Below are 14,124 nucleotides of genomic sequence, written 5' to 3'. Positions count from 1 at the left end.
TTTTGCAGGCTGTGCTAGGGCAGAGGGCACAAGAGAAGGGGCACCAAGAACCAGCCTGTGCTCTGCTGCCCTGGCTCTGGTGCAGACACGGATTTTCTCCTCCCACAGACACACGTACAGAATTGCAACAGCTTGAGATTTAGGGATCAGTAAGTACACTTTAGCGGGGGTTTCCAAGGGGAGGGGCCAGGATTGGTGGTGTACAGAGTATGGGCTGTGGCTTTACTGAGTAGAGCGTGCAATTGATTGGGACAAACTGGGGGGGGGGGTGTAAAAGTTATGGATGGATGATGATATAGGCTGAATTGTGTCCCCCACAAAATTCATGTATCAAGGTTCTAACCCATCATAACTCCAAATGTGACTGTATTTGGAGATAGGGTCTTAAAAGAGGTAATTAAGGTAAAATGAGGTCATATGGATAGTCCCAAGTCCAATAGGACTGGTGTCTTATAAGAAGAGGAAATTTGGACACAGTCCCATTACAGAGGGAAGATGTGGAGACACAGAGAGAAGATGGCCTACAAGACAAGGAGAAAGGCCTCAGGAGAAACCAACCCTGCCAACACCTTGATACTGGATTTCCAGCCCCCAGGACTGAGAGAAAGTAACTTTCTATTGGTTAAGCCTCCCATCCTGCAGTGCTTTGTTATGGTGACTCAAGCAAACATGTAGAAAACCTAGCAAGCACTTGGAGAGGACCTTTGGGGAAAGGCTAGAAGGACCTTAAAGGGGATTTCATCAGTGTTTGCCATGTCCCCCACAGTTTAACACTATTCATTCCCCAGGGCATCTTTAGTAAAGCAGTTATCTCTTGTTAATAAGTTGTGAGGTTGTGTCTGTTTTAGAAAACACAAGGCAGAGACAGCTTCAAGATGGCCGAAGAGTAAGATATGGAGATCACCTTCCTCCCCACAGATACACCAGAAATACATCTACACGTGGAACAACTCCTACAGAACACCTACTGAACGCTGGCAGAAGACCTCAGACCTCCCAAAAGGCAAGAAACTCCCCACGTACCTGGGTAGGGCAAAAGAAAAAAGAAAAAACAGAGACGAAAGAACAGGGATGGGATCTGCACCAGTGGGAGGGAGCTGTGAAGGATGAAAGGTTTCCACACACTAGGAGCCCCTTCGCGGGCGGAGACTGTGGGTGGCAGAGGCGGGGAGCTTTGGAACCGCGGAGGAGAGCGCAGCCACAGGGGTGCGGAGGGCAAAGCAGAGAGATTCCCACACAGAGGATCGGTGCTGACCGGCACTCACCAGCCCAAGAGGCTTGTCTGCTCACCCGCGGGGCGGGCGGGGGCTGGGAGCTGAGGTTCGGGCTTCGGTTGGATCCCAGGGAGAGGACTGGGGTTGCTGTGTGAACACAGCCTGAAGGGGGTTAGTATGCCACGGCTGGCTGGGAGGGAGTCCGGGGAAAAGTCTGGACCTGCTGAAGAGGCAAGAGACCATTGTTTCGGGGTGCGCGAGGAGAGGGGATTCAGAGCACCGCCTAAATGAGCTCCAGACATGGGCACGAGCTGTGGCTATCAGCGTGGACCCCAGAGACGGGCATGAGATGCTAAGGCTGCTGCCGCCGCCACCAAGAAGCCTGTGTGCGAGCACAGCTCACTATCCACACCTCCCCTACCGGAGCCTGTGCAGCCCGCCACTGCCAAGGTCCCGGGATCCAGGGACAACTTCCCCAAGAGAACACACGGTGTGCCTCAGGCTGGTGCAACATCATGCCGGCCTCTGCAGCCGCAGGCTCGCCCCGCACTCGGGACCCCTCCCTACCCCCGGCCTGAGTGAGTCAGAGCCCCTGAATCAGCTGCTCCTTTAACCCCATCCCGTCTGGGAGTGAACAGACACCCTCAGGCGACCTACATGCAGAGGCGGGGCCAAATCCAAAGCTGAACCCCGGGAGCTGTGCGAACAGAGAAGGGAAATCTCTCCCAGCAGCCTCAGGAGCAGCGAATTAAATCTCCACAATCAACTTGATGTACCCTGCATCTGTGGAATACCTGAATAGATAACAAATCGTCCCAAATTGAGGAGGTGGACTTTGGGAGCAACGATATATAATTTTTTCCCATTTTCCCCTTTTTGTGAGTTTGTATGTGTATGCTTCTGTGTGTGATTTTGTCTGTATAGCTTTGCTTCTACCATTTGTCCTAGTGTTCTGTCCGTCCAGTTTTTTTGGTGTTTGTTTGTTTTTTTAGTATAGTTTTTAGTGCTTGTTATCTTGTTATTGGTGGATTTGTTTTTTGGTTTGGTGGCTCTCTTGTTTCTTTTTCTTTTTTTTTTTACTATTTAAAAAAATATTTTTTAATACTTTTTATTTTAATAACTTTATTTTATTTTATTTTATTTTATGTTGTCTTGTTCTTTCTTTCCTTCTTTTTTTTCCTCCCTTTTATTCTGAGCCATGTGGATGACAGGTTCTGGGTGCTCCAGTCAGGCATCATGGGTGTGCCTCTGAGGTGGGAGAGCCAAGTTAAGGACACAGGCCCACAAGAGACCTCCCAGCTCCACATAATATCAAACAGCAAATATTTCCCAGAGATCTCCATCTCAACACCAAGACCCAGCTCCACTCAATGACCAGCAAGCTACAGTGCAGGACACCCTATGCCAAACAACTAGCAAGACAGGACACAACCCCACCCATTAGCAGAGAGGCTGCCTAAAATCATAATAAGGCCACAGACACCCCAAAACACACCACCAGACATGGACCTGTCCACCAGACAGACAAGATACAGCCTCATCCACCAGAACACAGGCACTAGTCCCCTCCACCAGGAAGCCTACACAACACACTCAACCAACCTTAGCCACTGGGGACAGACACCAAAAACAACGGGAACTACGAACCTGCAGCCTGAGAAAAGGAGACCCCAAACACAGTAAGTTAAGCAAAATGAGAAGACAGAGACACACACAGCAGATGAAGGAGCAACGCAAAAACCCACCAGACCTACCAAATGAAGAGGAAATAGGCAGTCTACCTGAAAAAGAATTCAGAAAAGGATAGTAAAGATGATCCAAAATCTTGGAAATAGAATGGAGAAAACACAAGAAACGTTTAACAAGGACCTAGAAGAACTAAAGAGCAAACAAACAGTGATGAACAACACAATGAATGAAAATAAAAATTCCCTAGAAGGAATCAATAGCAGAATAACTGAGGCAGAAGAACGGATAAGTGACATGGAAGATAAAATAGTGGTAATAACTACTGCAGAGCAGAATAAAGAAAAAAGAATGAAAAGGATTGAGCACAGTCTCAGAGAATTCTGGGACAACATTTATCGTACCAACATTCGAATTATAGGTTTCCCAGAAGAAGAAGAGAAAAATAAAGGGACTGAGAAAATATTTGAAGAGATTAGAGTTGAAAACTTCCCTAATATGGGAAAGGAAATAGTTAATCAAGTCCAGGAAGTACACAGAGTCCCATACAGGATAAATCCAAGGAGAAACAAGCCAAGACACATATTCATCAAACTATCAAAAATTAAATACAAAGGATAAATATTAAAAGCAGCAAGGGAAAAACAACAAATAACACACAAGGGAATCCCCATAAGGTTAACAGCTGATCTTTCAGCAGAAACTCTGCAAGTCAGAAGGGAGTGGCAAGACATATTTAAAGTGATGAAAGGGAAAAACCTACTACCAAGATAACTCTACCCAGCAAGGATCTCATTCGGAATTGATGGAGAAATTAAAATCTTTACAGACAAGCAAAAGCTAAGAGAATTCAGCACCACCAAACCAGCTTTACGACAAATGCTACAGGAACTTCTCTAGGCAAGAAACACAGAGAAGGAAAAGACCTACAATAACAAACCCAAAACAATTAACAAAATGGGAATAAGAACATACATATCGATAATTACCTTAAATGTAAGTGGATTAAATCCTCCAACCAAAAGACAGACTGGCTGAATGGATACAAAAACAAGACCCATATATATGCTGTCTAAAAGAGACCCACTTCAGACCTAGGGAAACATATAGACTGAAAGTGAGGGAATGGAAAAAGATATTCCATGAAAGTAGAAATCAAAAGAAAGCTGGAGTAGCAATTCTCATATCAGAATAAATAGACTTTAAAACAAAGTCTATTACAAGAGACAAAGAAGGACAATACATAATGATCAAGGGATCAATCCAAGAAGAAGATATAACTATTGTACATATTTATGCACCCAACATAGGAGCACCTCAATACATAAGGCAAATACTAACAGCCATAAAAGGGGAAATTGACAGTAACACCCTTATAGTAGGGGACTTTAACACACCACTTTCACCAATGGACAGACATCCAAAATGAAAATAAATAAGGAAACATAAGCTTTAAATGATACATTAAACAAGATGGACTTAATTGATATTTATAGGACATTCCATCCAAAAACAACAGAATACACATTCTTCTCAAGTGCTCATGGAACATTCTCCAGGATAGATCATATCTTGAGTCACAAATCAAGCCTTGGTAAATTTAAGAAAATTGAAATTGTATCAAGTAACTTTTCCAACCACAACGCTATGAGACTAGATATCAATTACAGGAAAAGATCTGTAAAATTACAAACACATGGAGGCTAAACAATACACTACTTAATACCCAAGAGATCACTGAAGAAATCAAAGAGGAAATCAAAATATACCTAGAAAAAAATGACAATGAAAACACAATGACCCAAAACCTATAGGATGCAGCAAAAGCAGTTCTAAGGAGGAAGTTTATAGCAATACAATCCTACTTTAAGAAACAAGAAACATCTCAAGTAAACAACCTAACATTACACCTAAAGCAATTAGGGAAACAAGAGCCAAAAAACCCCAAAGTTAGCAGAAGGAAAGAAATCACAAAGATCAGGTCAGAAATAAATGAAAAAGAAATGAAGGAAACAATAGCAAAGATCAATAAAACTAAAAGTTGGTACTTTGAGAAGAGAAACAAAATTGATTAGCCAGACTCATCAAGAAAAAAAGGGAGAAGACTCAAATCAATAGAATTAGAAATGGAGAAGTAACAACTGACACTGCAGAAATACAAAGGATCATGAGAGATTACTGCAAGCAACTATATGCCAATAAAATGGACAACCCAGAAGAAATGGACAAATTCTTAGAAAAGCACAACTCTCTAAGACTGAACCAGGAAGAAATAGAAAATATGAACAGACCAATCACCAGCACCGAAATTGAAAGTGTGATTAAAAATCTTCCAACAAACAAAAACCCAGGACCAGATGGCTTCACAGGCGAATTCTATCAAACATTTAGAGAAGAGCTAACACCTATGCTTCTCAAACTCTTCCAAAATAGAGCAGAGGGAGGAACACTCCCAAAGTCATTTACGAGACCACCATCACCCTGATACCAAAACCAGACAAGGATGTCACAAAGAAAGAAAACTACAGGCCAATATCACTGATGAACATAAATGCAAAAATCTTCAACAAAATACTAGCAAACAGACTCCAACAGCACATTAAAAGGATCATACACCATGATCAAGTGGGGTTTATCCCAGGGATGCAAGGATTCTTCAATATACGTAAATCAATCAATGTGACACACCATATTAACAAATTGAAGGAGAAAAACCATATGATCTCAATAGATGCAGAGAAAGCTTTTGACAAAATTCAACATCCATTTATGATAAAAGCTCTCCAGAAAGTAGGCATAGAGGGAACTTTCCTCAACATAATAAAGGCCATAAATGACAAACCCACAGGCAACATCATTCTCAATGGTGAAAAACTGAAAACACTTCCACTAAGATCAGGAACAAGACAAGGTTGCCCACTGTCAGCACGATTATTCAACATAGTTTTGGAAGTATTAACCACAGCAATTAGAGAAGAAAAGGAAATAAAAGGAATCCAAATCAGAAAAGAAGAAGTAAATCTCTCACTGTTTGCAGATGACATGCTACTCTACATAGAGAATCCTAAAGATGCTACCAGAAAGCTACTAGAGCTAATCAATGACTTTGGTAAAGTAGCAGGATACAAAATTAATGCATAGAAACCTCTTGCATTCCTATACACTAATGATGAAAAATCTGAAAGTGAAAACACTCCCATTAAGAAAACACTCCCATTTACCATTGCAACAAAAAGAATAAAATATCTAGGAATAAACCTACCTAAGGAGACAAAAGGCCTGTATGCAGAAAATTATAAGACACTGATGAAAGAAATTAAAGATGATACAAATAGATGGAGAGATCTACCATGTTCTTGGATTGGAAGAATCAACATTGTGAAAATGACTATACTACCCAAAGCAATCTACAGATTCAATACAATCTCTATCAAACTACCACTGGCATTTTTCACAGAACTAGAACCAAAAATTTCACAATCTGTATGGAAACACAAAGGACCCCAAATAACCAAATCAATCTTGAGCAAGAAAAATGGAGCTGGAGGAATCAGGCTCCCTGACTTCAGACTATACTACAAAGCTACAGTAATCAAGACAGTATGGTTCTGACAAAAACAGAAATATAGACCAATGGAACAGGATAAAAAGCCCAGAGATAAACCCACGCACATATGGTCACCTTATCTTTGATAAAGGAGGCAAGAATATACAGTGGGGAACAAACAGCCTCTTCAATAAGTGGTGCTGGGAAAACTAGACAGCTACATGTAAAAGAATGAAATTAGAACACTCCCTAACACCACACATAAAAATAAACTGAAAATGGATTAAAGACCTAAATGTAAGGCCAGACACTATCAAACTCTTAGAAGTAAACATAAGCAGAACACTCTAAGACATAAATCACAGCAAGATCCTTTTTGACCCACCTCCTAGAGAAATGGAAATAAAAACAAAAATAAACAAATGGCACCTAATGAAACTTCAAAGCTTTTGCACGGCAAAGGAAACTATAAACAAGATGAAAGACAACCCTCAGAATGGGAGAAAATATTTGCAAATGAAGCAACTGACAAAGGATTAATCTCCAAGATTTACAAGCTGCTCATGCAGCTCAATAACTAAAAAACAAACAACCCAATCCAAAAATGGGCAGAAGACCTCAATAGACATTTCTCCAAAGAAGATATACAGATTGCCAACAAACACATGAAAGAATGCTAAACATCATTAATCATTAGAGAAATGCAAGTCAAAACTACAATGAGATATCATCTCACACCGGTCAGAATGGCCATCATCAAACAATCTACAAACAATAAATGCTGGAGAGGGTATGGAGAAAAGGGAACCCTCTTGCACTGTTGGTGGGAATGTAAATTGATACAGTCACTATGGAGAACAGTATGGAGGTTCTTTAAAAAGCTACAAATAGAACTACCATACGACCCAGCAATCCCACTACTGGGCATATACCCTGAGAAAACCATAATTCAAAAAGATTCATGTACAAGATTTTCCATTGCAGCTGTACTTACAATAGCCAGGACATGGAAGCAACCAAATTCTCCATTAACAGATGAATGGATAAAGAAGATGTGGCACATATATACAATGGAATATTACTGAGCCATAAAAGAAGTGAAATTGAGTTATTTGTAGTGAGATGGATGGACCTAGGGTCTGTCATACAGAGTGAAGTAAGTCAGAAAGAGGAAAACAAATACTGTATGCTAACCCATATATATAGAATCTTAAAAAAAATTTGTTTTTAAATGGATCATGAAGAACCTAAGATCAAAATGAGAATAAAGGCACAGACCTACTAGAGGATGGACTTGAGGATACGAGGAGGGGGAAGCTTAAGCTGGGACAAAGTGAGAGAGTGGCATGGACATATATACACTACCAAACCTAAAATAGATAGCTAGTGGGAAGCAGCCGCATACCACAGGGAGATCAGCTCGGTGCTTTGTGACCACCTAGAGGGGTGGAATAGGGAGGGTGGGAGGGAGGGTGACGCAAGAGGGAAGAGATATGGGAACATATGTTTATGTGTAACTGATTCACTTTGTTACAAAGCAGAAACTAACACACCACTGTAAAGCAGTTAAACTCCAATAAAGATGTTAAAAAAAAAAAACAGAAAACACAAGGCAATGACGAGTGTGGCCACAGAGGGCGAAGCAAGCTGCCCGTGGGAAATCAGTGCCCACGGGTGACACAGGACGCATCTGCGTGTGCACCCCACACATCTCCACGATGCTCGCAGCCAGTTCCACGGGCACCCTGACACAGAGTGCTCCTCTCTCACGTGCCCAGGTGGGCTCTTGGACCACAAATCTCAGCCAGCCCCATCCATGCACTTGGGGCACTGGTGCCCCAACCAGCCATGAGACCACGGATGGCAAAAGTCCTCCTCTTGGACTCCCCAAGGACAAGGGTAATAAACAATAAACCTTGCCATGTCGTTCTGATACGCAGTCATGTTTGAGAATCACTGCTTGAAGCAGTGATAGGACACACACACACACACACACACACACACACACACACACACACACATCACTTACTCACTCCTTCCAAACTTCCCAGGCTCCGTCTTGCCACCTACCCCCACTCCCCTTACCTCCTGTTAGGATGTGCACAGACATTGCTGACTCTTACATGGACCAGTCTTATTTAAACAGCTTCAACACAACCCTATCCTATGACCCTCGTCAGATCAGCCAAACACCATATTACATGATAGATGAAGCCAGGAACCAGAAGCTTAGAACTTTAATCCTTGACAGGAGCAATCGTTTTCCCTATGACCTTGGCCACGCCTCTGCATTCCTCAGTGTCTCATTTCCTTCACTGGTAATATAGAAGTATTAAAACCTCACATCTGCCAACATAAGCAAAAATATATACACTAAATATATTGAGCTGGGAAATAAATTTTGAAGGAACTTCAGGAGGATTAGATCTACAGCTTCCTATATTAGACCTGGGGGAATCCTTCAGCCCTGCTGAATTAAAATACAGACATGTGGTTCTATAATTTATGAAAAACTATACAATATGGATAGATTATTTTCATCTTCTTGGAAGCATGATCCTGCCTGAAGGTGCAAATTTGGACCAGGCGGTCTTTCAAATCTTCCTTTGGGCTTACTTAGAGGGATACTATATATTGATGACCTAAGGCTTTTCCTCAGACTTTCAGACCCAATGCATCACTTGCGTACAATGGGAGATGTGGGAGTTTTAAAAATATCCACCTCCTCTTTCATTTCTCCACGTTTGCTTCTCTACCACTTCATCTTTTGTGGCTTTTTGTGAACTCCATGTGCAACCGCAGTGCCGTCCTAATCCCTGAACATGAAAGGCTTCAGGGCAGAGAATGTGGCCATCCTCCCGTGATGGAGGATTCGTCAGCTCAGCATCAGTGGCTGGTTTTCCCCCTCCCTTCTGCCTTTACTGCTCCCCAACCAGAAGTCAACACTGGTCCCTTGGGGAATATAGGTCCCCACCCCAAGTCTCAGCATCCCCACCCTAATGGGCAGACCCAGCGGGCTCCTGTCTTTGATCCCCCACCTTGTTTCCTGCTGCCTTGAATTCTTATCCCTCCTCCAGATCCCAGCCCTCTGCCAACCTCTGGATGTCACATGGTCCAGAGCTGGGAGGCTACCCTGGTTGTATCTACAAAAGTGCAAATGCAACCTAATTCTACAAACCGTTCCTAGAAACATTTCTTTATCACAATGCTTCATTCATGTGTTTGCTGTTTACACAAATCTAGTCTCTCCTTGATTTTAAGTCTCTTGAAAGAGAATGACACCATCCCACCCAGTACACTCTTCCACTGACCCCGCCCAGCATGGCGTCAGCTCCCAACACTACTTTCCAACAAATAAGCATCCTATTGGTCACTGAGTGTGAATGTTGCTATATAAAGAAAACTCTTTTTTTTTTCTATAAAATTAGATTCACTTTCCAAAGCTAATGTGTAAGAATTTTCTCTTTTGAAAAGGAGAAAAGAGGATATTTCAAAAATCTCTATGCTATTAAGACAACTTTTTAAAACATTTCAAAAAATTGCTGGCCATTACAAAGAATGAAATAATACCATATGCAGCAACATGGGTGGACCTGGAGATTATCATACTAAGTGAAGTAAGTCAGACAGAGAAAGAAAAATATCATATGATATCACATGTGAATAATGATACAAATGAACTTTTTTACAAAACAGAAACAGACTCACAGACTTAGAGAATGAACTTATGGTTACCAGGGGAGAATGGTGGAAGGTGAGGTGGGTAGGGATAATTAGGGAGTTTGGGCTTGACATGTACACACTGCTATATTTAAAATAAATAACCAACAAGGACCTACTGTAAATTAATTAATTAATTAATTAATTGCTGGCAAGAGATTGACTTGTGGTAAACCTCCATGACTGTGTTTTACTGCCTTTTTAAAGAAAAATATAGATTAATAGAAATATTCGGTAATGGCCTTCCAAGGTTTTAGTAAATATCGCACAGCTGCCGTCGTGCCCCTGCTACTTCGCCCCTGCCCAACATGTGGGCTCCCCACCTTCTGTGCTCTAGAGCAACAGTCCCCAACCCTTTTGGTACCAGGGGCCAGTTTAGTGGAAGACAATTTTTCTAAGGACTGGTGGCGGGGTGGGAGAGGAGCGCGGGGCAGGGATGGTTCAGGCGGTAATGCGAGCGGTGGGGAGAGGCAGTGAAGCTTCACTCGCTCGCTGCTCACTTCCTGCTGTGCGGCCCGGTTCCTAACAGGCCGTGGACTGGTACTGGTCCGCAGCCCGGGGGTTCGGGACCCCTGCTCTAGAGGTCACCCTTAACTGGCCACTCTGGATGATATATGTGTACATTTTATTATTTCTGGAAGGCATTGCAAGTTTGTTATCTTTGAGCTTTCTCTTCTCTCCCACCCACCCCATATCTCTCTGTCTCAGCTAAAATAACTTGAGTTTACTTACCCAACCTTCCACCCCACCTTGACCCTTGGTGAGGTCACTCTTTATTTCAAAAGGCTCCACCAGCAGAAGAGAAAGGGGGATTATATGGGAGACGGACACATACGGGTCAAACCCCTCTGCCACGATTCTGTGGACCCTCTCTCTTGTCTCTTCTTCTAATTTCAAGTGCAACAGTCTTACCTGAAGCTGCTACTGTTCTCAAGGTTTAAATCACTCCCAGTTTAGGGACTTCCTTGATGGTCCGGTGGTTAAGACTTCACTTTCCAGTGCAGGGGCTGAGGGTTCGATCCCTAGTCAGGGAGCTAAGATCCCACATGCCTCATGGCCAAAACACTAAAACATAAAACAGAAGCAATATTGTAACAAATTCAATAAAGACTTTAAAAGTGGTCCACATCAAAAAAAATCTTTAAAATAAAAAAGATTTTTAAATCACTCCCTGCTTATAGATGAAAAGGTCATCTTACCACCTGTGGTCCCTTTTAGCCCAATTAAATGTCCAAGTCGGTCCCCGGGATGAGGCCTCCTGGACAGCTCCCAGAGCCACCGTGCCACACCCTGCAGCGTGCTCTTTGATGGAAAGGTCAGTGGGTGTTTGTATTCAAAGAGCCCCTTCTCAGAAGGCCAACGTTGGGGCCTGCTGGGAGGGCTGTCCCATCTCGGCAGCTGTAACAGCATTCAGAATCGTGCTTTGTTGCGTCCTTAATTATTCTCCCTGTCTTTCCTTCCTACACAGGTGAACTCCTCCAATTCACTCTCCAACAACTGTACTCAAATTTTCAAATCAGTGATTCTGCAGAGCCATGCCACTTGTCCGGCGTTACAGGCTGAATTGTGGCCCCCATTCCCCGCCCCAAACCCCAATTCATACATTGAAGTCCTAACACCCATGTGACTGTACTTGCAGATGGGGCTTTTAATGACGTAATCAAGGTGAAATGAAGTCATATGGATGGACCCTAATCTAATATGGCTGGAGTCCTTATGAGAAGAGGAGATTAGGACACAGACACACACAGAGGGATGACCTCGTGAGGACACAGGGAGGAAATGGCATCTACATCCAAAGAGAGAGGTCCCAGGAGACCAACCCTGCTGACACTTTGACCTTGGACTTCCAGCCTCCAGACGGTGAGATAATAAATGTCAGTTGTTTAAGCCACCCAGTGTGTGGTCCTGTGTTATGGAAGCTCAAGCAGACTTGGACACTGGACCATGGCTGAGGTTCTTTCTATGGAGGACGCTCCAGTGGCCACCCCAGACCCTCGCCCTCCCAGGACGGAAGCTTGATTCCCCGGCTGCTGAGTGTCGGTGGTCATGATGGACTCAGCCCTGTACTCAGTCCCCCGGGAAGCCTGCTCTCAACCCAAGGGAGCTGCCTCACCCAAAGCCGCTATGCCATGCCGGAGACACAGCCACATCCAACAAGGGCCTGGCCCCCTTGTCGCAATTCAGGACAATTCTGCAGGGTTATCCATCCCAGCTCTGAAGCTTTCTGTGGGATCTGCTGGAATCACAGCCCACATGCCCCCTCGGCTCCACCCTGGCCTTCACTCTGTCGACTGGGAAAAAGAAAAGCACAACCTAAAAATTGAGAATGACATTTTATTTGGCAGGCAAAGCTGAGGATTTAAGCCTGGGACGCAGCATCTCAGATCACTCTGAAGGACTGCTCTGAAGAGGTCAGGGAGGATCCAGGATATACAGGAGTTTTTGCAACAAAGACCAGGTAGTCAGAACATCAAAAGATTACTGTTAATTAAAGAAAACCAGATATCTCAAGTTAATGACTTTAGCGCTTTTCTATGTATGGGGAGATGCAAGAGTCTGGGCTCATTGAAATCACTCCTTTGATATGCACCTTAACCATCTAGGGCCAGTATCCTGCTTTTCTCTATCTTGAATCCCCTCACAGTGCACAGCTGGGGGCGGCTGCAGTGGCTGAGAGCTGGGCAGTGGGCAGCCCATTTGTCTCCCTCCTGAGTTCCCTCAGGGCTCACCGAGGGGGTGGCTGTAGTAGTGTGATGGCTGCGACATCCTTTGTTTACTGATATGCCAGGCAGCCCTTTTTCACTCACAACTCCCACATGGCTATGATGACAGGACACCCCCTCGATCACCCTGAGAATATTTTAACCTCCACCTCAGAGTCTACTTACAGGTACAACCTGACACAGACAGTTGTGACGGGAGAAAGCAGACCCTGACCTGGGGTTGGGAGCTGGACCACCTGCTGGCCAGCTGGCCAGGAGAACCCCCAACGGCAGCAGGTGGAGCGCGGAGGCCCCTGGGGTGCAGCCACACGGTGGCTGAAGCATTCACCCTGGTGAGATGGGGTGCTACCCCTGCAGAAGCGAGCATGCAGGGTAAGGAGATGCATGTCAGGCTTTCAAGACATAGGTAGGAAAGCGTAACCATATTGACAGCAGAATGTGTTGGCTGTTGCTGAGGAAATCAAGGATTGGAGAAAAATAAGGCAAGGCTGGGTGATTAATTAGGAATTGAAGACTAAGTGTGAAGCCAAGGGCACCGGGGAGACTGAGGTTCGCAAGACCGCAAAGCAGAAAAGAGGCTGCAGCAGGGAGAGAGCTGCAGAGATCTGCAGTTTCCCTTGAATCTTGGACGGAACAGTGATCTATGCAAAAGTCACTCCCTGATGCCGAAGTGGAAGCAACCTCCCAGCACTGGGGAAGAGCCCCTGAAGAATCCCTGGAGGTCCCACGGAACTGGAAACCGTGCCCGTTCCCACCAGGCAAAGAGGAGCAATCTTGGGCATGGGGTCAAGGCCTCAACGGCCCATGCCTTAGTGACAGCGTTAAACCAGTCCCAGAGTAAAGACTGTTCTTGGCTCACATAACAAAGCCTGACAGCAAGCCTCAGAAGACTCACACCGATCCACAGGTGACCTACTCGTGTGCCAGAAAAATAACCCAACGCTCTTTGGAAGAATGCAGTAAAGTCCGGCACCCGACAATCTGATATTCATAGCATCTGGCATCAAAAACTCACCTGGCACATACCAAAAGAACAGGAAAATACAATTAGTTCACTTCGTAGAAACTGATCGCAAAGGGGATGGAATTAGTAGGCTCTCCCTCCTATGTCTCTGCTCCACGATCCTTTATGTGGGACTCTGCAATGCACACTTCAGCTTGGCCAGCCACTCGTTTCCAGAGTCAGCCACGAGGGAGCACGGGAGGGATGCTTCAAGGATGGAGGAGGAAG

Source organism: Grampus griseus, assembly GCF_964374135.1.
Source record: "Grampus griseus genome assembly, chromosome: 5".
In the NCBI taxonomy this organism is placed as follows: domain Eukaryota; kingdom Metazoa; phylum Chordata; class Mammalia; order Artiodactyla; family Delphinidae; genus Grampus; species Grampus griseus.
Note: the sequence above shows the minus strand (reverse complement) of the source record.